The sequence below is a fragment of the Anomalospiza imberbis genome, chromosome 2, assembly GCF_031753505.1.
Source record: "Anomalospiza imberbis isolate Cuckoo-Finch-1a 21T00152 chromosome 2, ASM3175350v1, whole genome shotgun sequence".
Taxonomy (NCBI): Eukaryota; Metazoa; Chordata; class Aves; order Passeriformes; family Viduidae; genus Anomalospiza; species Anomalospiza imberbis.
In genome coordinates this window covers 50,285,839-50,311,030 of record NC_089682.1, presented here as the reverse complement: position 1 = coordinate 50,311,030, position 25,192 = coordinate 50,285,839, and the positions used below count along the sequence as shown (strand labels likewise).

The 25,192-nt window shown below is 39.2% G+C and overlaps 1 long non-coding RNA gene across 1 annotated transcript in view; it reads left to right on the top strand.

Annotated features, from left to right (window-relative positions):
- The window catches only part of LOC137468808 (uncharacterized), a 30,390-nt gene extending 6,259 nt beyond the window's left edge, over positions 1-24,131 (top strand). The window contains exon 2 of the long non-coding RNA XR_010996188.1: positions 23,174-24,131. This is a non-coding gene — a long non-coding RNA (uncharacterized lncRNA). The remainder of the gene's footprint in view (positions 1-23,173) is intronic.
- Positions 24,132-25,192: the final 1,061 nt, after the last annotated feature.

The window sequence follows — 25,192 nt, the reverse complement described above, 5'->3', positions numbered from 1 at the left end:
ACTGTTCTTAGTAAGGGAAAAATATTTTATGTCGGTGAGGGCAGGAACAATTGCTACAAGAATGCTCTAGCAGAAACGCCAAAATAATTCTGATTAAGATGAGATAAGCTCCTTTTATTATACTTTTCCACATTAAAAGGAAAAAAATCATAGATAAATACAATTCTTATGCAAATGATATTTGCTGTAGAACTTGTTTTTTCTGTGCTTTAACTTCTGTACACTGTGATATTTTATTTTTTTTCAAAGTCAGATTGAACTGTTTTTCAAAAGACAAACCTATGCTGTTCTAGTCTACACAATCTGTATGTTTATACATCCTCTGTGGCTCATTACCCTGTAGGTTTAACTGGTCTGGAACTGATTATAATTGTTTAGAAAAAAACTGCCTTTTCCCTGTCCCTTGACCTGCAGCAGAAGGAGCTGGTGCTCCAAAATGGTGAAGGCTCTTTTTGGGAAGGACATGCGCAGGAGGTAGCTCTGGAGCTATTGGTGCCAGTCAAAGAGATTGCCACCCAGCCAGAAACCACTGTCCCTTTACACTTGTTAACTGTGCTGTGTGTGAGACCAGTGCCTTTCTCGTTCCAATTGAAATGCAAAAGTTTGGCATAATTGTGTCTTAAAAATAAAATTAAAAATTGCTAATTCAGCTTCTGAGCTCTTGATTGGGCAGACTGGAGGGAAATGCTTTCCATCTTAACACTGAGCTCAATGTGTTTTAAAGCCAAAGTTGTCACCACCCCCACTAGACTCCTTGGAGACAGATGTGCCAGAGATGCTTGCCTGTCCTGCTTGGCCAAGGTGGGGGTGTCTGGCCATGAGTGGCTGCCACTACAGCACAAGTGGTAGCAGCTCCTGGCCTTAGGGCTGGCCCTGGTGCCTGTGGGGAATTGCCAGGTCCCCTAGCTGCCCAGGGGAATAATTAGTGCTGTCTGGGGGGTAATTAATGCTGTGATCTTGGGTTGGCAAGGCTATGGATCCCTGGATATTGGGTCTTCCCCCCCAGTGGCTGGGAAATCACACAGGTCAAATCCCATTCTTCATGGTGGGTGTGAAGCTGTTCATGTGCCTCGCTGAGTTTTACATGTGATGAAACACTGATTCCTGCAAACAAGCACAATTAATTCTAATTATTCATTGTTTTTGTTGTGTGATGTTTTGAAGGGCAGAATGCAGTCCATGCTGCTTCTAATTCTTTGATCCCACTTATGCCCTAGGTCACTGTAGTAAATATTCTCTTCTGAACCACAGGAATTCCTCATTTGCAGCTATTTTATTTCAGAGGGTCCTAAGCCCCATTTTCAGTATTTAGGCATCTGCTACTTTCTGCTTTTGCATCTAAAATATATAGCCTTAGTGCTAATTATTCAGCAGTCCCAATGTGCTCATACTCATTAATTAGTGCCATAAAAAACTTGAGATTTATTTAGTAAGTCTGGATATGAAGAATATTTTACTTTAATTTATAACGGCATTGTGTCAAGGCCTTTCTGAAATTAAATCTGTCTACAACTTAGTATCTATGGGCTTTAGACCTGTGTTTAAAATAACTTTGTCAAGGCATATTGGAGTTTTTATTGCTGCATTAAACCACTTTTTATTGTGTTGTTAAATGCAAAGGCAGTATTTACACTTCCAAATATTTTAAAGATGTAGCCAGGCTTTAAGAAAAAAAGGCATAGTGGCATCACTCACTTCAGTGAGGTCTTGCTTCATGTGGATGCTGCTGTTTCACCTTTTCATTACTGTATGGATGTGTTTGCTGGGATATGCATTACATTTTGGTTAATGTGTTTTCTGTGGGTAGAGACCCTATCAGACAGGCAGCCCTTAATGGAAGGCTTGCCAGATGTTGCTGCAGCAGAGACACTGCTGGCCTTCTTTCTGGGCTGGGGAATTGCAAACTGGGAGAGCAGGAGTCTACTCACAGGGCTGCCACTGTGCCATTTTTGCCTGATCCTGAATATTCTTGAGCAAATCACTTAACTCCTATAAGTTACTGTGCAAATTTTTGTGAAAACAGGTACTGAGTTGCTTGAAATATCTACTCTTTGAAAAAAACATTTGGATACCTGCAGCTGGAAGCTTCTGGCTATTATTATGTATACTGCTTTTCACTGTGATTCAAATGTCATTTGCATCAAAGATGATATTTTTGACCATTGCTTTTTCCACTAGGTGTTGCTCATTGAGAATAATCCTCAGCATGCTCCCTAGCAGTGCGTAGAAATCCTTCACATGCTAAGAGTAATGTGACTGTTTTGCTTGAGTGCCTCTGAATTGCTTTGGCAGAAGTACAACTTCATATTTTAAAAATATTTTCCCCACATTGTCCTATTCATGTACTTTAGCACAGTTCTTCAGGGACTAGTTCTGAAGAATGAGTACTACACTGATGAGTAGTAGTCAAAATTCTGTGCTAGTGCAATCTCTTGCATGAGCCAAGGCTGCTGACAAGCATAATATTTCTACAACAGGCATTTGACCTTTAAAATTTGGTCTTGGATGGCTTAGCTGTTCACATTCATCCCAAAATTGCTATGATGCTTTAATGGGGATGATCCTGATGTTCAGGCTTCGTGGTGAAGCCTGTTTGAAACCAGGAGGCACAATGTTGTTGTCTACAAGTAAATATTGGACTCCTGGCTTCTCTCTGTTTGTCTATCATTTTCCTGTGCCTTTTTCTTGGATCTTTGTGGGTAGGAGGATGGCAAAAAAATACCAATGTAGTGATGCTTTTAGCAGGCTTGTCATCTAGATTTATTGTTGGATGCAAGATTGGTCAGGAATTTTTACCTATTTGGGTTTATTTTGTTGGAAAGCCAACTCGGGTTTTAAAATATATAAAAAACCATCTTCCAAACTGTTCTAAGATCATAAAAGCATTTATGTTTGAGCTGAAACAAAGCAATGATTTTTTTTTTTACTTTTATACCCTGCTAATTTTTTTTTCGTACCTCAAATTGTGGAAAAATGCAGTGAAATTTACAATACTTCTTTTACATAAAAGTAAACCCAAAGTATTTTAATGCTGTCAGATTTCCAATTTATCCATATAAAATACATTCCTTTGAAATGTTTTGGCTTTTAACAAAATGATGTTTTTATGATAGAACTGTTTCCTCAGGTTTCTGCTTATTCTAGGGGTAGCCTTGTGGGATTTCTGTTGCAAGAGTGACTGATTTGAACACAAGTTATCCTAAACACTGTATTTCAGCTCAGTAGTTCTCTTTGTGCTATAAGAGTCTAAAAAAGTCTGTCATAAGGGGGAGTATTTCCTAAACAAGGAAAAAAAATTCCCAAAGCCAACTGCCAAATGTCTACCTTGTCTCTCAAGTTTCTAAAACTTGGGTTTCTAAAATCAAGGGCTCTTCAAAACTTGGATCCTGAAGGAGAGCCAATTTCAAAGGCTTCCTTTGGAGATTACTAGATTACTGACAGCAGACTGAAGACAGCACATCTGGAGGTAAACCTTGAAGAAATTCAAGACCAAATGTTTGACAAATGCTTTTAGTGTAAATGTGCAAAGTAAGTATCTGACTAAAATAGGTGGAAATTTAAAAATTCAAACCATGAGAAAAAGACACACTTGTGCAAAGAGCATACTAATATCTGTTGCATGACTGTGTTGGAAACAGTCATGTGGAGCATCCTCTGGGCTCTGTCCAACACTCTGTGCAGCTTTGATGTTAGTCCTTGATCTGTCTGTGTTTTTCATGCAAGGACAGGAGTATTACAGAGGACCTGTATTGAAGATCTGGGATAAATGTGGCACAGAAGTTCAATAAATGCTTCCAGTTTTGTAACTATTGCACGTGTTTGATAATATCTGGGTTCTCTACAGGACACTGCTCCTGGTGGCTCTTGAAGACAGCAGCTCTGATGCAGATGGCACTTGAGGAGTGAGAGGCAATCACCTGATGCAGACCTATTGCCCAGGTCTTGGTGTTTAGAGCTCTGTCCACGTGGCTGCACAGCTTGTACCAGTGCTGTGAATGCTTGCTGCTTGCAAGGAAATGTTCTACCAGGCTCACAGGAAACAAAAAATTGAATCAGGGTTCAGATTAAAACAGGTAGTTTCAGGAGTTCCCAGTAAGTGCTCATGCTCAGGGAGAAGAAGAGAGAGGTGCTATGTGAGCTGCATGCTAATCAAAACAGCTGGAATTTTTAACAGCTAATAAGAGCAGCTATCTATTCAGGCAGAAGGTATAAGCAAATAGGAATTCATGGAGATGATTTCATAGATAATTTCTGAATAACAAACTTTATCTGAAAATCATGAGCTGTTCCTGCTCCATTCTGGCAGGAGGTGGGGAGGCATTCAATGACTTACATTATTTATGACTTATTCATACAGCTCAGAATGCACTTCTAATATGTATGCTCGGCATCTTTTATAAATGAAGGCCTTCCTTCTGTAGGGCTGTGTATTGAGAATCTTTCAAGGCTGCTAAATTTAATTTAGGAAATGGGTGTATATCTGTGACTTCCTTTGTCTTTTCAGTCTCTGTTAGAGGGTGCTTCCTTCCTTTTTTTAATTGCATTGATTTAACTTTTTCACATAATTGGACAAAATCCAAAATCTTCTAGAAAAATAAATTTTGAAGAAAATCAGGCCTTGATAAACAGCTGATTAGAGTTGTTCTCCGATACTGTACTGACAGCAGTGGGCCCTGCTTAGACCTTTGATTTTTGTTTGAGGAATAAATTCATGATAACTGTTACTGTGCATACTAGTGTGCAGCACTGCAGGTGCTGTGAAAAAGATGGGATGAGGCACAAAAGTGAAAAAGTGGTAGCTGTAGTGTTGGCAATAACCTTTTCCATCCTGCAGTCACCCAAGTAGTCTCTGGTAATCAGGTGCAAGTTTATGTACTGGACCAGAAAAGTGGTTGGATACAAAAGTTGAGGGGATAGGTAGTGAGATAGTTTTGTGTATGCATGCAGCCCTGTTTTTTAATTATACTTGTCCATCCAGGCAATATTTTGGTTTAGGTTTGCCAGATGCTTCTTTTATGTCTACTGCTGGTAATCGTAATGCTGGTTTTGCAGATCATTCAATTGCCTGATTTGCTTTTGTGCACCTCAGTCTTTAAGCATGTTGCAGTGTGATTTCATGGTGTAGTTTTTCTTAAAAAGTCTGCTCAGCTGATTAAGTCTTAGCTTAATGAGCCCAGCTGGACCTGGAATATTAAAATTAGAATCTTTGGATCTTTGTTCATGTAGGAGCACTGTATTTTTTGGGGGTATCTCTATCTAGCAGCAAAGGTGTTCAGTTTCCTCCTCTTGGCCTCTGTGTTCCCTGTCCCAGTGTTTGCCACGTTAAATGTTGCTGACAGGAGCTATCAACAGCTCTCTTGTTTGTACACTGATATGGCATTCACCCTCTTAGTTCATCCTAAGCATGTGTGCCTCACACCTTTGCAGGTTAGTCCCAACTCTGCTTGGAGAATCTGTAGATTGGCATACACATCATCAACCTGTTGATTTAAAAGCAGAAATGCCTCCACCAACAGATATCTTCCCTTCAGCTGTGTGCTTGTGATAGTCACTACTTAATGGGTTTTCTTTCATGCAGACATATGGCTTTACATTTTTGTGAAATCTTGCCATTTTCTCTTTAAAACTTCTCCATCTGCTTATCATCATTCAGAATGATGGCATGTCATGGTAATTTGTGCATTTAATATGAGGAAAGCTTTTGGAGCCACATTTAACTTTATTTAAGAATTTTTTTTAATTTCAACTTTCATGCATTTTCAGTCCCCTAGATGAGGGGATTGCTTGTGACTGTCCTTCTGATGAGCGGTTTTCCTAAGAGATGATTTGGTAATTGAGGGCACAGAATATTGTGGCTGGGATCTACTGAAATTTCAGGAGGACGATGCTTTACGGGTGTTGAGACCTGGGTGTTTAATTTCCCCAGTACTGTATGTGCAGATTGTAGTGAGAATACTCAAACAGTGTCCCCTCATCTCCCCTGACCAAAACAGCTGTCCTGTTCTGTGCCAAGTGATTGCAGAGCACCAATCTATGTACTCATCCAGAAAAAAAAGGAAGAGCTGAGGAAAAACAAACATTTCAGTGTTAACAAAGCTAGGTATCCATCTCTGGTAGGGATGGGCTCCTTAAGCAGCTTTCTAGCTGCCACAGTTCTAATAAGGAATCCAACAATAAGGTGACATATAAACAAGTGGCTCTTGGTGGAGCCTGCAGGAGCTGCACACCCAGTATTATTTCAGCTCACCAGTGGACGGTTGGAAAAAAAACACAGTTTTTAGTTAGGGTAAACTTCTTAGCCAGACCTCTCAAATCTTAAATATTGATCCATTTACTGCTGCATGGGGGGCTATCATGGTTTGAAAAAAATTTACAGAAGAAGAAATCCCAATAAGAGATGCGAATGTGAGGACTTAGGAAAATGTAAGAGAAACAGAACAGAATTAGAATGAAGGAAGAAAGCTGGTAACAGTTTTTACCAAGGACATGGCTAATAGAGAAGGACAGGATTATCAGTTATGTCAGACAAAATCTGGGTTTTTGTTCTGTAACCAGAGCCTTTTCAGTCTTGGCCCTGGTCCTTTGTCCTGGAACAACTAAGGATGTTCCTTAGGTCATGATTCCCACTTTCCATATCACCCTGAACAAGAGGTGCTGGTTTGTAGCTACAGCACAGGGAAAACAATCAATGAGAAAAAACAGAGCCTGTCATGAACTACCAGGACAAATCTACCCAGGGAGAGGTGAGCATCTTCTATTGCTGGCATAGCAGTTTTAGCAGTTTTAAGTGACAAAAGTGGAAAGGCAAATGTGCAGCTGTTGTGTTGTGAGCCTCATCTAACCAAATTAATCTTTTTTCTGTGGGTAAAATAAATTTGCCTGGATTTCTCTCTTTACAATGAAATATTTAAACTAGCTGCTCTTTCCTGCATTTGTGTATGTTATGGCTTTTCAGAAATTTTGCTCTCAGCCTGCCTGTCAGCTTATGGTAAACTCATACCCAGCAGTGTATTTCGATCAATAAGGTTAAAACAGTAACAAAATTCTAAATGTTTTGATGCTTGCTTGTGAAATAGCACATTTTTCTTGGTATTAAGCAGATTTTTCACAGCAAAAAACTATATCCCTTCTACATATGATGACACAAAAGGAATATTTTTCTGCTCAAATCTCTTAGCAGCATGTGCATACGTGGACTGAATAAAGGCAGGAATTTGCATGTGAAGTTACTGCTGTGCAGCTGTTGCCCTTTTCATGATGCACATGATAATTTTAAAAACACGAGTTCTGCAAGCACATCAAAGTTCTCTTCCAGAAAATGGTCACTCTTCTCCCTCTGCAATTAAATCAAGCCCACAGGCACCTCTACCTTCATTTATTTTTTATAAAAATTATCCTCATCTATTATGCTCATATAGATTGCTTCCTTCAAGATGCTTTCTTTTCCACTTTGAATCATACATTTGATGGAATTGTAACTAAAATAGAGTAGATTGAAATACCTGTGATCAATCAGTCACTTGATTCCTTGAGAGAAATCGCTTGGCAATTCTCACTTCACTGATCTTGTGGTTTTATCCGTATTTCCTGTTATTAGTTGATTTCAATTTCAACTGTTTGGTTTTTTTTTGGTTTTTTTTTTTTTTTTTTTTTTTTTTTTTTTTGCTTCTTTATTTTCTCTGCCTCTTCCTGTATATTGCTGATTGCTGTGAATGTCAGAACATGTCTCTTTTTGTGCTCCAATTTTTAACTGGAATGTTGCTGTGATAACATTAGCTTTTAAAAGCTGCCAGTCCTACTTTTTAAAAATAATGTTCCTGTAAAAGTCGTTAGGTGTCAATCATTGAGTTATAATTTTTAAGAATTTTTGTTTTCATAAACTTGAGAAAGTGGGTGTGTTGGTTGTTCTTGCTTTCTGATGGCTTTTAAAGCAAAATCTTTTCTAAAAGAAAAGGCAAACAGAGAAACAGTGAGATGTATTCCAGCAGACACAAGTTTGACTTCAAGTGGTTTTGGCAACATATTTCTCCGAACAAGGTGTTTCCACTGTGTGTTTAGATGGTAATTATGTAGTTGACCTTACTACTTCAAAATTTTTCTGATATTTATCTCAAATGCTGTTTTGAGCTTTGTAGCTGTCTGACCCCTGGTGATATCTGAGTAGCTTCCAGTATTTGTTCATTCTCATGTTCTTAGAGATGGAATGAGGCACAGTGAATTACTTAAGTAAGATCATGCAGGAAACTGATGGTGGATCCACTGCAGCATAGCCTTATCCTCTTACTGCATTATCTTTCATTTTTAGTAAGTTTGACTCAATTTTTTGTGTAAACGTCTGTCACCAGAGGTGGTTAGTTCAGCCCCAAATTCTCTCCCTGTGGGAAAAAACTGTTGAGATGAGTTTTTGGATGTGCGAACAAGCTTTGAGTAAATATGAGCTCTGAGGATACCAAAATCTGTATGACCACATCGACTTTAGCATGTTAGATTGGATAAAGGTGTCACTTTTTCCAGTGTCTCCCAGTTGTCCCTCTTAAAGTCAAACCCTACAGGAGGTCTGCTCTAGAGGTGTGCTTTTGTGATTTATTAGTATTTCTGTAAGGTTTTTTCAGTGAGACTGGATTGCATGTGCGTGTTTCTAATCTTTGTAAGCACTAAGGTAAACACCAGGTTTGATTGGTTTGCTTAAGGTCTTGAAGTGTTTGTTTCTCATTGTGGCTGGAATATGTTGATAGTCACTTTTTGGTGCCTTTTATTTGGATAAATTTAACTAGAAGTCCTTACCACATGAAGTAAGGCTTAACACATGCTAGCTCTTCATTTGCTTGGGTTATCCAAGCTGTGCACTAGGGTTTAAATATTGCTCTCCCTCTTTGTCTTTCCATTCCCAGTTGGGGAACAAAAATATTTTGAATAGATTTCTATTAAAACTTGTAAGATTTGAGGTTTTCAGCAACTACCCAGGATGCCTGGCATGAACATAAATGTGAATAGTAAATCACTGAGTTGCAGTGCATGAATTATTGTTAATAAACAGTCTTGGTTTGTTTTTTTTTTTTTTTCCTTGTAATAAAACTCAGCTTACGGATAAAATTTTGCTAAAATTTAGGCAATAGGGGGGTAAACACTTGCAGAATAAATTTTAGTGTTGTCCCTGCAGGATCCTGCTAGTTACCAGGTAGTCTTAAAACGACCTCTCTTCCTCAAATCACTTAAATATTTTAAAATAAAAAACACTGCCCAAATAGCATGACTGCAGCATGAAGAAATAGTCTGTTATTTGGAGGAAAGTGGGGTTAATTTTATCTTATCCCTGTCTGATACTACATTTCATTAATTTCTGCAGGAAGAAAAAAGCAGCAGATGTCCAGCTCACACTCATCTTTTAGCTTCAAAATAATTTGCTCTCTCTTTAATTTCAATTCAGTAATCTATTTTGTCTTCCTGCTCATTATCTTACTTTACTGCCATCAGTGGAGTGAGCAGGGCACCCAGAGAAGGGCAAAAAGGATGTGGTGCATCAGTTTGCATGTTTGCTACTAAGGAAGGGCTCAGAGGAGGGGTCACTCCATCCTCTTGAGGGGTCAACAAGAAGCAGCCTATTTTTGGCAACAGAAATGGTGTCTACTCATCCCAACTGCCTGGCTGAGACTGAAATCCAGACAGGACACAGCCTCCCTGGGCGGATGCCTACACCAAAACAGGCCTTCTGAAGGCTGAGAGCGCCAACTAAACCATCTTGACATCTTCTGGGAAAGCAATACTGCTAGCTGCAAGCAGTCCATGGGACCCCTGCAATGTGTAGAGGACAGTGTCTTGGTCCAGGTATGGGATGAAACAACCAGAAATGAGTACTTGCTGGATCTGGGGCTTACTAATGGGGATGAGATCATTAAAAGAGTTAAGATTGATGACAGACTGGGCTGCAACAACCTTGCCCTAATTGAATTTGTGATCTCTTGGAGCACTGTCAAGACCCTGAACATTGAAAGGGTGAAATTCCAGCTATTTATTTATTGAGAGGGTAGGTAAATAAGATCTCTTGGGTAGCTGTCCCTGAGATCAGAGGGGCTGATCAGAGCTAATGTCTCTTTCAGGCCACTTTTCTGAGAGTCAAGGGTTCCCTACCCCAGCGTGTAGGAAATCAAGCAAAGCAGGCTGGAAAGTGAGATAAGTGAGCAAGGATCTTACTCTCAGACTGAACAGGAAGGAGGAAATGCATAGCCAGCAGAAGAAGGCACAGATGACCTGGGGAGAGTACAGGAATTAGTTTGAATTGTAGGGATAGTCAGGAAAGCAAAGACAAAACTGGAACAGGACTTGGCAAGGGATGTGGAGATTAACAAGAAAGGATTCTGTAAATACATAGGTCAGAAAAAAAGGCCAAGGAGAGTGTACCCCCCTGCTTTCCCCTCCTCCTTCCTCCCCAGTAAGCAAGAAGAGTGATCTGGTGTGACTGATATGTAGAAGGCTGCAGTACTCAATAACGTCTTTTCCTCAGTCTTCACTGTAAGTCAGACTTTCCTCAAGTCTGTTATCCTCTGAGTGGGTGTGAGGGGAATGAAGTCACTCCCACTATAAATGAAGAGCAGGTTTGGGACCATTCAATGCAGCTGATTAGCCACTAGTCTATGGAACCTAATGACATACATCGCTTCAGGGTAGGCTGAAGGCTGATGTTGTTGCCAAGCTATCCAGTTCTGGGGTTCCCAGCACAGGAAAGAAGAGGACCTGTCAGAAAGGGTCCAGAGAAGGGTCACAAAGATGATCTGAGAGATGGAGCACCTCTCTTATAAAGACAGGCTGAAAACTAACCTGGGTAAAGATCAGGGGAAAACTTGTTTTATTTATTAATTATTTATGAAACCTCTAAAAATCCATGTCAAGATGTGTTGAGTGTTAATCTACCTGTGCAAGAATATAAAGTTTTAGAGGGAGAGTAAGGATGGCAGAAATAAAAAGAAAATAAAAAAAAACTCCAACCTGGATTAAGGTCCTGGAGGCTTTTTCTTTGCTTGGAATGATTGGTATAATTAAATTTTGTGTTATTCATTGCTGTATACTTGTGCTGACCTGCTTCGCTGGATCAGGGTATAGTTAAGAGATTTTAGCTTATATCCAGCTCTAAGCACAGGCCCAGTCATAAAGTTGAGGATTATTAAAAAAAGCAGACTACTTGCAGTTCTATATCTTCAAAATGTTAATAAAACAGACTTCCAAATTTGAAAAGGAGTGATTTTTTTTTTTTTTACTTAAAAAAAAAAGTGTTACAAACAAGATTTTTCAAAGTACTTTGTCACCATATTCAGCAGCTGAGGCTGGGGCTGGAAGTAAATTTGCCAGTGTACAGGGATCATTAATGCTGGCTGGAGAGCAGTGCATCACTTGTTTCTTGGCAAGAAATCATGTAAATAATCAGCAGGGTCCCAGAAGGTCATCCTCCATCAAGTGTTGCCTAAAAGGCTTTTGCTCTTTTTCTTTCCTCTGTTTGAATTGATCCCGTCCAACAGGGTCTGGCTTTGTACATAAATCCTTGCTTAAGCTTTCAGTCAGCACTCTGGCTACGCTAAGTTGACTCATACTTCTTGGTGTATCAAACTCAAAACATATTCCTAGTTGGACAATGATGATATTTACTAGAGCTGTGCCCTGAAAAGCTCTGCTCGCTTGCTGCACTGCCCATTGTGTCTGTAACAGCTGCTTCAGGCTCCTGCCTCGCTCTGTGCTGTATTACTCCACAGTGGGAGCTGGCGTGGCTTGGCAGTACAGACACTGCTCAAACTTGTGGCTCTGAATTAGTTGGTCATGGCTCGTAAATTCCGTTCTGTTCTCAGTGCCAAGCAAAATGAAGGGCTAGCCCTGGAAAAAAGGCACTGCTATGAGCTTGTACTAGATAAACCTTTTGTTCTATGTACTGAAGAATTTTTAAGAAACTCTTTCCTATGTCCAGAAACTGAAGTGTGCTCCTAAAATTAATCTGTTTGTCGTGATCCTGGATCTTGATATCATGCTGTTAGGGAAAACAACATCTAGGTAAATGGTTCCATTTGTTTTCAATTTATCAGATCAATATAATTTGGTGTAGAAGTTTTTCTGTAAAAAACAAAGCCCTGAAGTCCTTTCTCCTTCCCTTTCTCTGCCCTGTTAAGAAATCTTGTATTTGGACTTGCCAGTGTCTTACAGCCCTGATCCTGCCTTTACCAAGATCAGGACTAAGGTGTCTCCTGAAGAGTTTTCTAGTGTGTTGAAGAAATAAACAATGCTTGGATCTCTATTCCTTTGACAATTTTACTGAAACAGAGATAACTGTTTTGAATTTGATCAAAAGTGAATGAATAGAAAATATGGTTATAGATATGTTTGTCAGATAAGAAAAAAATCTGTATACTGAGAACCTTTTCAATATTTGATTTTACATTAATGTGCTAAACTTCCGCTTTTAGTTGACTGAAGAACTTTACAGTATGGGGAAGAGGTGGAACTGTCCATATTTTTTATTTGACTCGTTTTTGAAGAAAAGTGAAAATTCGCTGACATCACGTATACCTTTTGAATTCATGGATCTGGAAAGTTTTGATGGATGACAAGTAAGTATGAAGTTCAATAGTCACATCATTCTACAACTTGTGTTCCCAGGCTTGGGATGATGAACTGAAATGTATATGTTTAGGTTAGTGCAGAATACTTTTTTGCACTTCAAGAGGAAATATTTCAGATAAAATCCTGTAACTTAAAGTATTGCAGCCTCTCTGGACATACTGGTTTTTAACTTTGAATCCAGCCAGAGACACATAGATGCAGCAATGTGTGAGAAAAATTGCTTTTGACTTTGGTCAGAGTAGGCTTTCACAGGACAAACAAGTGTTTGACCTAATAACACTGAGCCATGCCTCCTTTATTTGGGACGCAACATGGCAACTTTCATATCCACTCAGACAGGCACTCTTATTCCAAGGTCACATCACAAAGGTGTATACAGAATAAACTATCTGTTGTTCAATTTATCTATGTGAGGAGGACAGAAAGGGGAGCTGAACCTGCTGGGTCTTGATCCAGTTGTGCTTTCACGGCCAGGTACTGCTGTTGGGGTAATGACACCCCTGTGCTCCTGGGATAATGGGTGTCAGCGTGATTCTTCTCTAACTGGTCTCAAATGCTTTTTTTCAAGACGTGTAATGGTTTGATAGCCCATCATGATGTGTACTGTAAAGTGAGTGCTTTACCTTGCATGAATCCCTGATTTTTCTGAATACTTCAGCTGCTTCTTCCTCTGCTGTAATGGAAATAGATGTTAATGTATATGGTGGTTGCAAAAACTCATTGCTGTTACATGTGAAGATGAAAAGAGCCACGTGAGCATTGAGCAGTGACAATGCTGTGGATTGTGACAGAAGCTGAGAAAACCTACACTGAGTATCCTAGGTTTAAAAAAAAACTAACCAACAAAAAACTTGTAGATAAATTGTATATACTGCTACATCTTTCATGGCATTAAGAAAATCAACACAAAAAAAGTATAGAAATATTATGTGATTTCTCTTTAAACACTTTGAAATTACACTGTACACTGCTTCCAGTATTCAGAAACTTGGTTCCATAAGCACTAACTGTAATTGTAGGTTGTACATGGAACTCACTTCAAAATTAGCAAGAAACCCATCAAAATAGTTAAATTTCAACTCTGACATGAACCATGTGTGACATTTTATTAATATAGAGACACTTTGTTTCCCAGCATTTCTTATAGAGAAATAGCTGTCTTCAGGAAGCAGGGGCATAGGAAGTTGGGAGTACTTCTGGTATTTGGACTGTTCTTTAAGTTCACTGGGTTTTTTTATGTGCATCTTTTTTATCTATATGAATGAAAGCTGCAGTTCTCGTTCAGCTCCAGATTGGTGTACTTCTGTTATGTTAACAAATGGCAGCCTGATGTAGTAATAAATAATTTATGAACTTGGGATATTGATTTTTCTTCAGTGTTTATAGGAAATTATACGCTTGTGGCTTCAAGAAATAATTGGTCCAATTTAATCGCATAAAAATTATAGTCCTTTTTAATTCTTTTCAAATGGAAATTTAATGACTGCTGGGTGTGTTACAGAACAGAAGAGAAGATGTCTGCTTGGACTGAAGGAATAGGAGAGCCAGAAACAGCAGGTTTTACAGGTCTAATAAAAAATTATCACTATGGCAGTGGTTTTGAATGAAGGCTAATGGACACTTGTCTGATCACAAATTGGACTTTTCACAAGGAAATACTGTGAATTATAATAAAGACACTTAGTATCACAATGCAGACTAAAGGTACATAGACCTGGCATATTAGGAAAAAAGTACTTCATTTGTAAAGCCTCATTGAATATGAGGCAGATTTTGCTTTAACGCAAAATACATTTTCTGGTGTACTGCTCTCCTGTGTAAGCTCTGTAGCTGGGAGCAGGGGTAAAAACCAAAGAGGGAGAAGGAAGTGAGTTCAGCAACTTGACAGAATGTAAGTCTGAATTTATCTTCTTTTGCTGGGGAGGGGGCACCTGTTACTTGGTCAGGATGTTCCTGACTGTTTCTAATTAAAATATAAGCATCTTGTAAAACATACCTCTCTGAATATTCAAGTTTGAAAGAACTTCATTGACCAGCTTCGTCAGCATATAAAAAGAAATTCTGCGGCAGTCCTGCAGTCCTTGCTTAAAAAGTCAAGCATACTCACCTGCAAGCAGGTTTTAGTGAAATCACATGGTACTTTGTTTGTTCTTGCCACAGTACTTGGTCTTTTGATAATTCTAAGGTGGTTTTTTTTGTTTTGGTTTTTTTGTTTTTTGTTTTTTAATGAAAGCCACCAGGAAATGGACCTTTTATAAAACAGATATACTAGAACCAGGTTTTGAACTGCTCTGCAGCAATAATTAACTTTATGATGTTCACATTGTAAATGTAAAAGAATAATATGGTTTCATGAGGCTCAAAGTTATAATTTTTTTCTGAGCAAAAAAGGGAAAATCAGACTCCTATTTCTGTCTGCGGGAGAGTATCACTTGAGCTGGATGTAAAGCTTATGTAGTCTAATCCATTCTGCCCATCAATAGCAGGAACAAAGCAAACAGGCACTAGTGAAAAATGGAGAAGCTGCCAATAATTTCAGCACTAATAATGAGATGGTATTAATAATAACTCATCCTGGTGACCCCTGTAATTCTTATTGTAGGCTTAATGTGGCATGTCAAATGGTAAACTGATGCCTGGCATTAGCTGGAGGCTGACAGTTGCAGAGCATCTCAAAACATTTTCCAGGGGAATAAACCAGATTCAGGAACCATGACACAGGTGAACAAGCCAAATATCTTTACAGCCATGTCTTCTGCCAGCAGCCTGGGCACTGATACCATACTGTTGGGGTTTCAATCCAGTGTGGTGCTTGCTGGGAGGGGACAGTTGTATGTGCATAGCTACACTATTTTAGTGGTGTAGTCTTGTCTTGGTTTGAAAAGATAGGAGTCTGTGAAGGAAGGCAAGATTCTCCCGTGAAATGGAAAAGGTAAAACCCTCCCTCCGAATTACCACAATTTCAAAATAAAAAGGCTCTCAGGCAAAGATATTGGAATGGGAATAACAGTTCTTTACTAGGAAAAAAACTAAAAAAAAAAAAAAAGTAATTAGTACAAACAAAACTACTGATAGAGTCAGAAACTTGACACCCTGAGGAGTCAGGGTGCTGAAATAGTCCAGTTAAGTGGTGGCTGCTCCTCCTGGAGTGGCAGATAAAATGCTGCTGAAGCGGTGGTCCTGTAGAAGGGTGTAGCTTTCACTGAAGGTCTGGTGATAGAGTAGATGGGTCTGGTCTTCCTTTGGAAATCTAGCAAAGAGGCTGTTTTGATGTCCCAAAAAATGCTGATTTTATGAAGGTAGGGATGCTTGGCTCCTCCTCTGGGTGGAGCATCTCACAATGGGATGATGTAACTTTATCAGTCATGCAGTGAGTCATTCAATGGCCCATTAACAGAAGAAATCTCCCTGGCAGGAGACGTTGTTAGAAGAGATAAGAAAACTGCCCAACTTAACAGAAGATACCTGCCCCACCTCCAACAGATGGCAAATAGAATATATGCTTATCTTACAAGCCAAGACAAGTCTGCTAAGGGGATGTACTGGATGTGGGTGTTTCCTATATGCCATGTCTTCTGAGAAATGTGGGACTTCTGGTGTCCTTTAGATAGCTTACTCCTACGTCAGATTACAGGAGAAACTCTCTACCATGAGGGTGGTGAGGCACATTGGAACAGGCTATACAGGGAAGCTGTGGATGCCCATCCTTGGGAGTGTTCATGGCCAAATTAGATGGGGCTCTGGTGTAGTGGAAGGTGTCCCTGCCTATGGCAGAGGGAGTTGGAACTAGATGATATTTAAGTTCCTTTCAAACCCAAACTATTCTATGCTTTGTAGCAAATATGGCATTAAATAAGCATAGTGATGGTGTGCAGACATTGCAAGACCAATACTCAGAGCTCACTTTAGGTGGCTGAAGTGAAGGTTTTTCTTCTTCCTGGAACTCTGGAGTTTTCTTCACTCATTGCTGGCCAACACAGAGAAGCTAAAACTAAGTCTGGATTTCCTGTTCCAAGTATGACATTGTTGCTATTGCTGTAGCAGGAATGTACTGTGGTGGTTTTACTGGAAATAATGCCCTGTTTCTAAATGTGATTTTTGAATCTGCAGGTTTCTAGTTCTAAACACTGATAATGGCTGGATAAGAACAGTCCTCTTGACTATTTTATTAAAAACTCACAGTAGCTATTACTAAAAATTCTATAAACATAGTATTTTATAAATATAGTATTCAAAACTTCAACAAACACTTTATGACCACCAAATGCTTACTTTATGATTGGGGTTATAATAATGTTATTAAATATAACATGATGGGTCTTTATTCTGTTTTGATGCACAGACATATACAAATAACTTACATTAGCATTCATATGAGTGAAATTTCAATGGCAAGTTTATTAATAAATCCTTGCATAGTGTTCAGACTGATAAGATTAGCTCTTTCTACCCTTTTATTTGGTCAGCTAATGATTTTTTTCTCTCTAGTTGTCAATTCTGAATTGATGACAGATTAGAACAAAGAGGAGGTGGCTGCAGAATGCCTAAAGCTACACTTTGTTGATAAATTGCTGGTTCAGATCCATTTTGGCTTGGGAAGTGAGCAGTGACCAAAGATCACATTGAAAGATGCCTTACAGGTCTGTATGAAATAAGATCCTAATGTGCCCTGCAGCACAGGCACTTGGGGAGGGACAGAAGCAGAGAGAAACTCATAAGCATGCTGTGTTTTACTTTCTCTCTAAGTATCTTCTGGAAGATGGCCTTGCTTTCATACAGAGGCAGGGTTCAGGATGGCAGGGCCTGTGGCAGCATGTGATGTGTAATACAGGCTGCAGCGCAGGGGGAGTGCGAAGCTTATATTATTTGGCAATGTGTTGCCTGTAAGAAGGAAAATAAGTAATTTGCTTAGGCACAGAGGCAGAAGCATCTCTGTAATCTTGAACTGCACTGAGTGAGGAAAGCATCCTTTTCCTCTGCAGACAACAGACTGGGACCCAGCTGTTGGGATTCCAGCAAAAAGTACAGGTGGTGCAGGCTGTACTGTACTGGGAGACAGCTGGGAGCACAGAGTTGGGACTGCTCTCTCTGCAGGGCACTGCTGGCTGCCAATACCAGCTGGGTGCCAGGGACGGAAAGGAGCAGGAGAGCTCAGGGACAGTGGTGCTGGGTGACTTGTGGTAGAGAGGAAACTGGCAACTAAAGAGAGCTGAGACAGAGCTCAAGCACCTTCATTCTTCAGTGTCCTGCTGTCTGTGTGTGCCCTCTTTAAATATAGATGCTTTTGAAAATGCTCTCTATGACAGTTAAGATTATGAGGGGAACATTATCACAGATCTTCTAAATGTGCTGTAAAAATCTGAAGATGCTGAGCTGTCCAGCTGAGGCCCTGCATTAGCAAAACCCTTACAGCTCAGATTCTGTTTGATAAAGCATTTGCGAGCACAATTCTCTAATACTGACAGTGCTGGCAAATACTTGCAAACACTTTGTTTGTACAACCTCTAAATTCCAAAACAGCACAGATACTCAGTATATAGCCTGATAACTGTTTCTCATTCTAAGCTGGTTTGTTTCTTTGCTTGAGAGTATGGATCCCACACCCTGGAGAGAAAGCAGAGTTTACTCTTCAATTAGAAAATTTTATTTTCCTGGAGGCAGCATTGATTTCCTGGACTGTTATCTGTCACTGTCTAATCACAGAAAATCTGTTGCTTGTACACCAGGCCCTGACTGAGTCTCTCCTAAAAACGTAGGATGTTATTTCTGTGTGTAGAAGAGGGTTTGGAACAACAGGGGTTTGTATTTGGCATCTTGCTGATTAAACTTTGTCGAAAAAGACAAGTCTGGTTAGCCTAACTAGGAGGTAGAGGAAAGAAACAGCCAAAGGACACTGAGTTTTTTCATTGCATAATTGGACCTGATTTGATTCAAAAACAATGTTGCACAGCTATGAATTAGGCAGTATGTTACTGCCTTGAGCTACTTCTACTGATACTCTGGTCAGAAAGTCAAGAAAGACAATTAATCCTCACCTCTGGTATCTTGCTGTCTGTGGAGCAACTAACCAAAGAATAATTATTTTAAAATAATGAAATTATTACAATTAAATAATTATTTAAATAATTATAATTATTATAATTAAGTAATTTAATTATTTTAAAATCATTATTAACAGTTTCTTACCTAAACCAAAGTGAGCATCCATTTCAGAATTCATTTGACAGATGCACAGAAAAAGGTCTGCTGTTCCTGTACCTGCCAATTATTGTTCTATCAGTCTGGAGAGTACCCAGACTCCCTAGACAAGACCCATGCTGTGGTTTGTTTGGGAGAATGTCCAAAAGGAGATGGACTTCAGTGATATTTGTGGGTCTCTTCCAGCTCAGGAAATTCTGTGATTGTGTTTTCTTTTTGCCCTTTCATTTGGCCTAAAGTTCCAGATGTGACCTTGCTTTTAAATATTTGAGTTTAGCCTCACATAGGATGACATTTCCCAGAAAATAAAGCTGGTTATCAAGATCCCAGAGCATATGTGCTTCCTGGCTGTTGGCTGGTTGCTACTTCATGGACATTAAATAGAAAAGGGGAAGGAGAAATGACAGTTTCGAGTTTGCAATTGATCAGTTTGCTCCAAGGGATGAAGGATTTTGTGAAGAAACTGGGCAAAATGAGGTTTGGGGAATTTGATGAGTGTTTGAAGAAAGTGCTGCCAAGCAGATGGGCTAACAGCACTAAAAGAAATACTGATAAAAGAAATACTACTGCTGATAAAAGAAATACTACATAGAGGAAGTCCACTTTTCTGTAGCTCGTCCATGTTTTTTCCCGAAGCACTTTAAGTGCTTCTCTTAATTAGCATTAGGCCAAAAGAAAGCGTGCAGGAATTCAGAACGTCTCCCCTTCCAGTAATAATCCCAGGGAACTAAAATGTCAGGTCTTTAGCTCATTGTATTAGTGTGACTCCTTGATAGCTCTCTATCAGTGTCTGAAAGATGCTAAAGAGACTGGGATTTTACTGTTTTTCTTCCTTTGAAGTAGGAAGACAAGCAGATCTCCCTTGGCAGCCTGATTTTTCATAGAATGTTCTGAACTCCATATAGAAAGTATCCAAACTTGACATGCACACTGTAATGTGAGTGTTAATTTTTATGGATGTGCTATTTATTCAAGAAAAAAAATCCAGGCAAACAGAGGTTCTGTAATGGAGCACTACATCTGCAAGATGTGGCCAAGATGAACCTCTGCCAGCTCAACCTGCCTCTGTAAGTTTTCTCTCTAAAAAACTTCTCTTAGAAGCTCAGGACAGTTATTATATTTGTCCTATCTGCCTCTGAACTGAAATTGACACTTTCTGGTGTAAATGTTTTCATTGTAGAAACCACTGCTTTTGTTACTAGAGCCTCATACATGCAGGTCACAGCTTCTTTGGGAAAATAGTTTGAGGTAACAGCATTCTATTGACTTCTTTTACAAATCTGCTATATGTCTCTTTACTATTCAGGCCCATTGTTTGCATCTTCTTCCAACTGCAGGGGCTGATTCAAAATAAGAGATAATGATGATGATAATAATAATAATAATAAAGTCGGTGATACTTCATGTCAGAGTTCTGACATTGCTCATTCCCCAGAATGTCACAGAGGTACCACAAGGACACATTAGAAGTGTCACTCCAAAGTCACAGTGTAACTTGTAAATCACAAAGATGAATATTCATGTTATCTAGCATCCGAACTGCTGTTATGGCTCCATCAGATGTCACGGGAGAGTAATATGGTTCTGGTCTGATTACCTTCTGTCTTGCCACTCCACTCAATGATCTTCCTCAATTCCTTTGGGTGTAGTTATAGTGGCCAAGACTTGACTATGTATAATGACATCCATTTTAAATGAACTGAAAGGAGAAAAACCACGGTGTTCTGCTTTGGGGAAAAAACAAACAAACAAACAAAACCCCCCCCAAAAAACCCCGGGAATACTTTTGCTTGTTTTATGATTCCCACATTAGGAATCAGGATTTTATTATAGCTATGTTGATGTATTGCAAAGTCCTCGCTATAAAACCAAGGTAATGCAATGGCTCCTTGGCCACCTTTTCAGTTTGGTTTGAATTGCTTATTTTCTGTGTGGTTCTTTGCCAGCCAGGACTGTATGGGCATATTTTCCCTAAATTTACTTTCAGCAGATGGTTGACAGATTGTGAGGGTCAGCCACTGTCCCTAGGGGAGTCATTCCAGAGCCTGTTGTTCAACCTCAAAGCTAGTTGGAGAATAAAAAGAGGTTAAACAAACAAATCCATACAGTGGAATAATGCTCTTGTGAGGATGGCCTGGGAATTTCCATTCTGATGCTCTGCAATGGCAGATGGAGAGGCATATTCTGGGGTTACTGTTCAGTGTTTTGTTTAACCTGTAATTGGATTGCAAATCAAGGACAAAATGGGTCTCTGTTGCTGTGTGCTTAAACTGTGGGTTAAAGCACAGTTCCTCTGTCCACAGAAGGCATTGATGGGGAAGGATGAACCTCTTGTTGCCTATGACAATGTTAAATGCTGAGATCTGAGGAGGAACCTTCTGATCTGTCCAGTCAAACCTCTTCAGTCACTGTTTCTGATTATAAGCTATTGTGGTCTAGAGTTACACAGACCAACTCAGATAATTAGTTTGATGTTCTTCACTGTGGTGTCTACATTTGTCTTTGCATGAAATACTACTAAGAGGGCTCTTAACTCCAAACATTTGAAGGTAGCCAGAAAGTGGGTTCAGCAGCATTCTATTCAGTAGATGAGTATTCATTCACTCTGTGATGTTCTTAAACATTTTCTTTCCCAGCCACATCACAGGCTAGTTTTATAATTTTTTACATTGTGTTTATTGCTAGAATACCTAAGACTTTTGCCATTGGGATGCTTTATTCATTCAGCTTTCTTTTGAGGGTCTTAATTATAGCGAGAATCTGAGTGGCAAAGATTGATTGGGTATATCAATACAGCAATGCACAGATGCAATCCAGAAACATCATTTTTGAAATCAAAGGCAGGATGTGGTGGAAGGAGCTGCTCTTTAGATTGATTTGTGCGCAACGAAGCTGTAAGTATTAATGCTGTTATAGGTGAAGCTTAACATTTGCTTAAAGCTGGGGTATGTAGTGTTTACTTTCCACATGTTAGGAAAAAAAGGCAGCTCTATCAAAAAGCCTGATCCTGTCCCGAGCCCAAACAAAGGTTCTCATTTAGTGTTGTTATGAGCAGAGATGCAGGTGGGAGGGGGACGAGGAAGTGCCATAGAAACAGGCATGGGAAGGAGCCAGCAGTCAAGAATGTAGCTCAATGGACATGGGCAGCCCAGCGCTGTGAGCCCAAGATCTGACTAAAAGCAACCAGAAGCTGTAAGGAAAAGCCCAACAACCAGCCTCCTGTTTGGGCCCTCGAGTGTCTCAGAAACAAGGGTTATTCAATAAAGGGGACAGCATGACATAGATACTGGCTTCCAGTTTCTTTGCTGCTCAAATAATAAGGAACCTGATTTTTTATCTTGCAGTTCACATCAGAACAGAGTAACTGTATTTACTGCTGAAGCTGGAGAAATATCTTCAAATTGGTATTTCTTAGAAAGTAATTGCTAAAATGAAATGTAAGCAAATCTGAGTAACTTGCTAAAACGAGAAAGTGTGATGGACCAGACTTGAACAAGAATCAAATCTTCGCTCTTGTCTTTAAAATTATTAAGTAATTTTGTAAACAAAATATGTAGCAATTTCTGCCACAGTTTTGAACTAATGCCTGCCTGTAGAGTTACTAAGTTTAAGTAGCTGAACAGTCCTTTTTTCACTGTGTAAGGATTCACCATCAATGCCCATAGTACAATAGGGCCATGTGGAGGGCACCAAATTCTCACTTTAACCTGTGCCATATAGAAACAGGTGAAAGATAACAGTGAAAATATCTGGTTTCAGGTGTGTGTTTGTACTTGTTTTAAAAATAATAAATAACTTCTCTTACTAGATTAGCAGGAGTAGTTATAGCTGTACACCAGTGCTATGTGGTGAGGGGAAAGTGTTCAGTTTAATCAGTATCTAGTCACTGTTTCATAGGGGAAGTAAGCTAAAGATGACATAACCTTTGGCAATATTCTCTCAGAGTTTGAAATAAAGCATGTTGAAGTCTGGATATGAATTTTCCTACTTTTGCAGATTAAGAGGAATAGAGTTTTTAAAGACAAATAACATGGATGTATTTTGCTATGTCATTTTTGTCATTAACGATGTGAGGAACAATAAAGAGCAATGGGGGAAGTCTGCAGTTTGATATGCTCAGGCTTCTGTAGAAGAACTGTGCTGCTTCGAGGGGGACAGAAAATGATGGGCCCCTAATATTTGGTAGGCTCATGATGCTGAACAGGCAGTATAGTTGTTAAACTTTCTATCTGAGGCTAACTGAATCACAGCTGGCAAATATCCATCACAACATTTAGAAGTAAATCATGTGATTTTCTATTGAACGGTTGAAATGCTACATGGGATGCAGAATAAAGCACCTTCTCACGTGTCTTCCTCATGCTTTCAAGAGCAGAAATTCCGACTTTTTCTGGGCTTAAACCTAAACCAGAGAGGGCAAGACAAAGTTGAAGATAAAATCCCAGGTTCCTGATATCAACTGTGCCTGGTGGTAACCAGCAGCTCATACTCCTTCCTTGTACGCATTTTTTCTAGAGCAATCTTGAAAGCAGAGAGCAAGAGGGCAAAGCAGGACAGCACATCTCTGGTACTTCACTCCATATACCTGACAAAGCCTTGTGGCACATTTCACGGAAAGCAGCTCTGGCACCGAGCTAGATGGTTGCAATTTATGCTGCTGTGGTGTGGACAACTGTCAAGGTGGGTTAGTTTCAAGAAACGAGCATCTGATGTTGTGGGCTTGAAACAAGGCTTACTAAAAAAGCCTTTGTCTACAGTTTCTGTCACTTGGACTGTATTGTTGAGAACTTGTTTAGTCTGCAAAGAACAGCAGGGGATTCCCTGAGGGTCCAAAATTTGACATTAAAAAGGGCATTTGAGTTTCTGTGGCTTTTCTCTTCAGCCACAGAATATTCAAATATCTGGTCAGTCCAAAATAAAATAAGTCAGGTGTCCATATCATCTTCTCAGTTGTGCTTGACATCTGATTTCTTTTTAGCTGGAGCTGGCTTTGAATTTCATGTGTTTGCTTAGTGAAGACTTCACATGAAGCCTGGATGGGAGAGCTGAAGAAATATGGTTCAAGAAGCAATTTATTTGAGGCATAGTGGAAAGGCATGGGTAATTGTCACACACACATAAACATCAATTGAAGTTTCTCTAGCTTCTTCATATGTGATATTATGATTTTCAGTAAGAACAGCTTTTTGGTGGTGAACTCTTTGCTCTCAAATTATTAAAACTGTTTTTAAGAAAAAAAAATCTTCCTGCTTTCCACTTAAGAATTACTTTTCTGGTTTTACCCTTATATATGAAAATTGAAAAACTGAATAAAATGAAACAAATACAATTGTGTACTTTGCAAAAAAATATTTAATTTCAGCAAAATCAAGGTGGTGAGGACCAGCATCTTACTGAGAATTAATTAAAAGACAGATGAATATACACGTTCTTAAGTCTACTTTTGACTTCATGCCTAGGCCTTCAATCCTTTTTTCAGTCTTTACCCATCTGTACAGAAAGAAAAATGTCTATCCTAAATAGAAAACACTCTTGAAAATCAACAGAGAAGTGCTTCAAAAATCCAGGAAAAGGAAAGGTCATCACATTACTGTATTCTAGCTGTAAAACAGCAACCTACTGGGCTCATCTACTTAACTTCTACTGGTAGAACACCAGTAAAGAAAGTAACTCATCTGGTGATGAGTTAAAAAAATATTAGTAATTAGAATCTGTTCAAAGTATGAATTTATGTCTGCTAGACCAAAATCATGGTGAGATTTCTTAGGGTTATAGGACTTTTAAAAGTGGCAATTTCTGCCTAATATTAGTTTTAATGAGGAAAATGGATTTTCTTGTTTCATGTGTGTATACTTCTTCTCCAGCTTTGCTCTCTAACAGATAGGTTTGCAACAACTCTGCCAGAAATGTAAAGAGTAAGTTTTCTTTTAAGCAGCTGAGGCTCTAAGCAATTGATGTTGAGGCAGCAGATACAGAATATGTTTTTGTTGTATTTTGGTGGATATACTGACCTGGGTCTTCTTTCAAGAGCACTTTGGAAAGCAATTTCTTTTTAGGGAATGAATCTGAGATACAGTAACTCTGGCATTTTGTGTGTAAAAGAGACAAGAAAGAGATTCCACTGCCTGTATTTACCTTATCTTTCGTCTGCTTTTAGATAGCTGTTGTGGGAACAAGCAGCTGAAGGCAGGCTGACTGGTTCGAAGTTAAATTTTTTTAATGAGGAAAAAGTGGCTCTGCAGAGATGAATAACCAGAGTACCCCAACAATTGTTCCTTTCAGATTTTGGATTATGTTCCTAGCTCACATGATGCAGATTTTTTCCCTACACCCACCCTGCTAACATCATCTGATCCTAAAAAGCTAAGTTATACTGTTGTGTAAATCACAGATG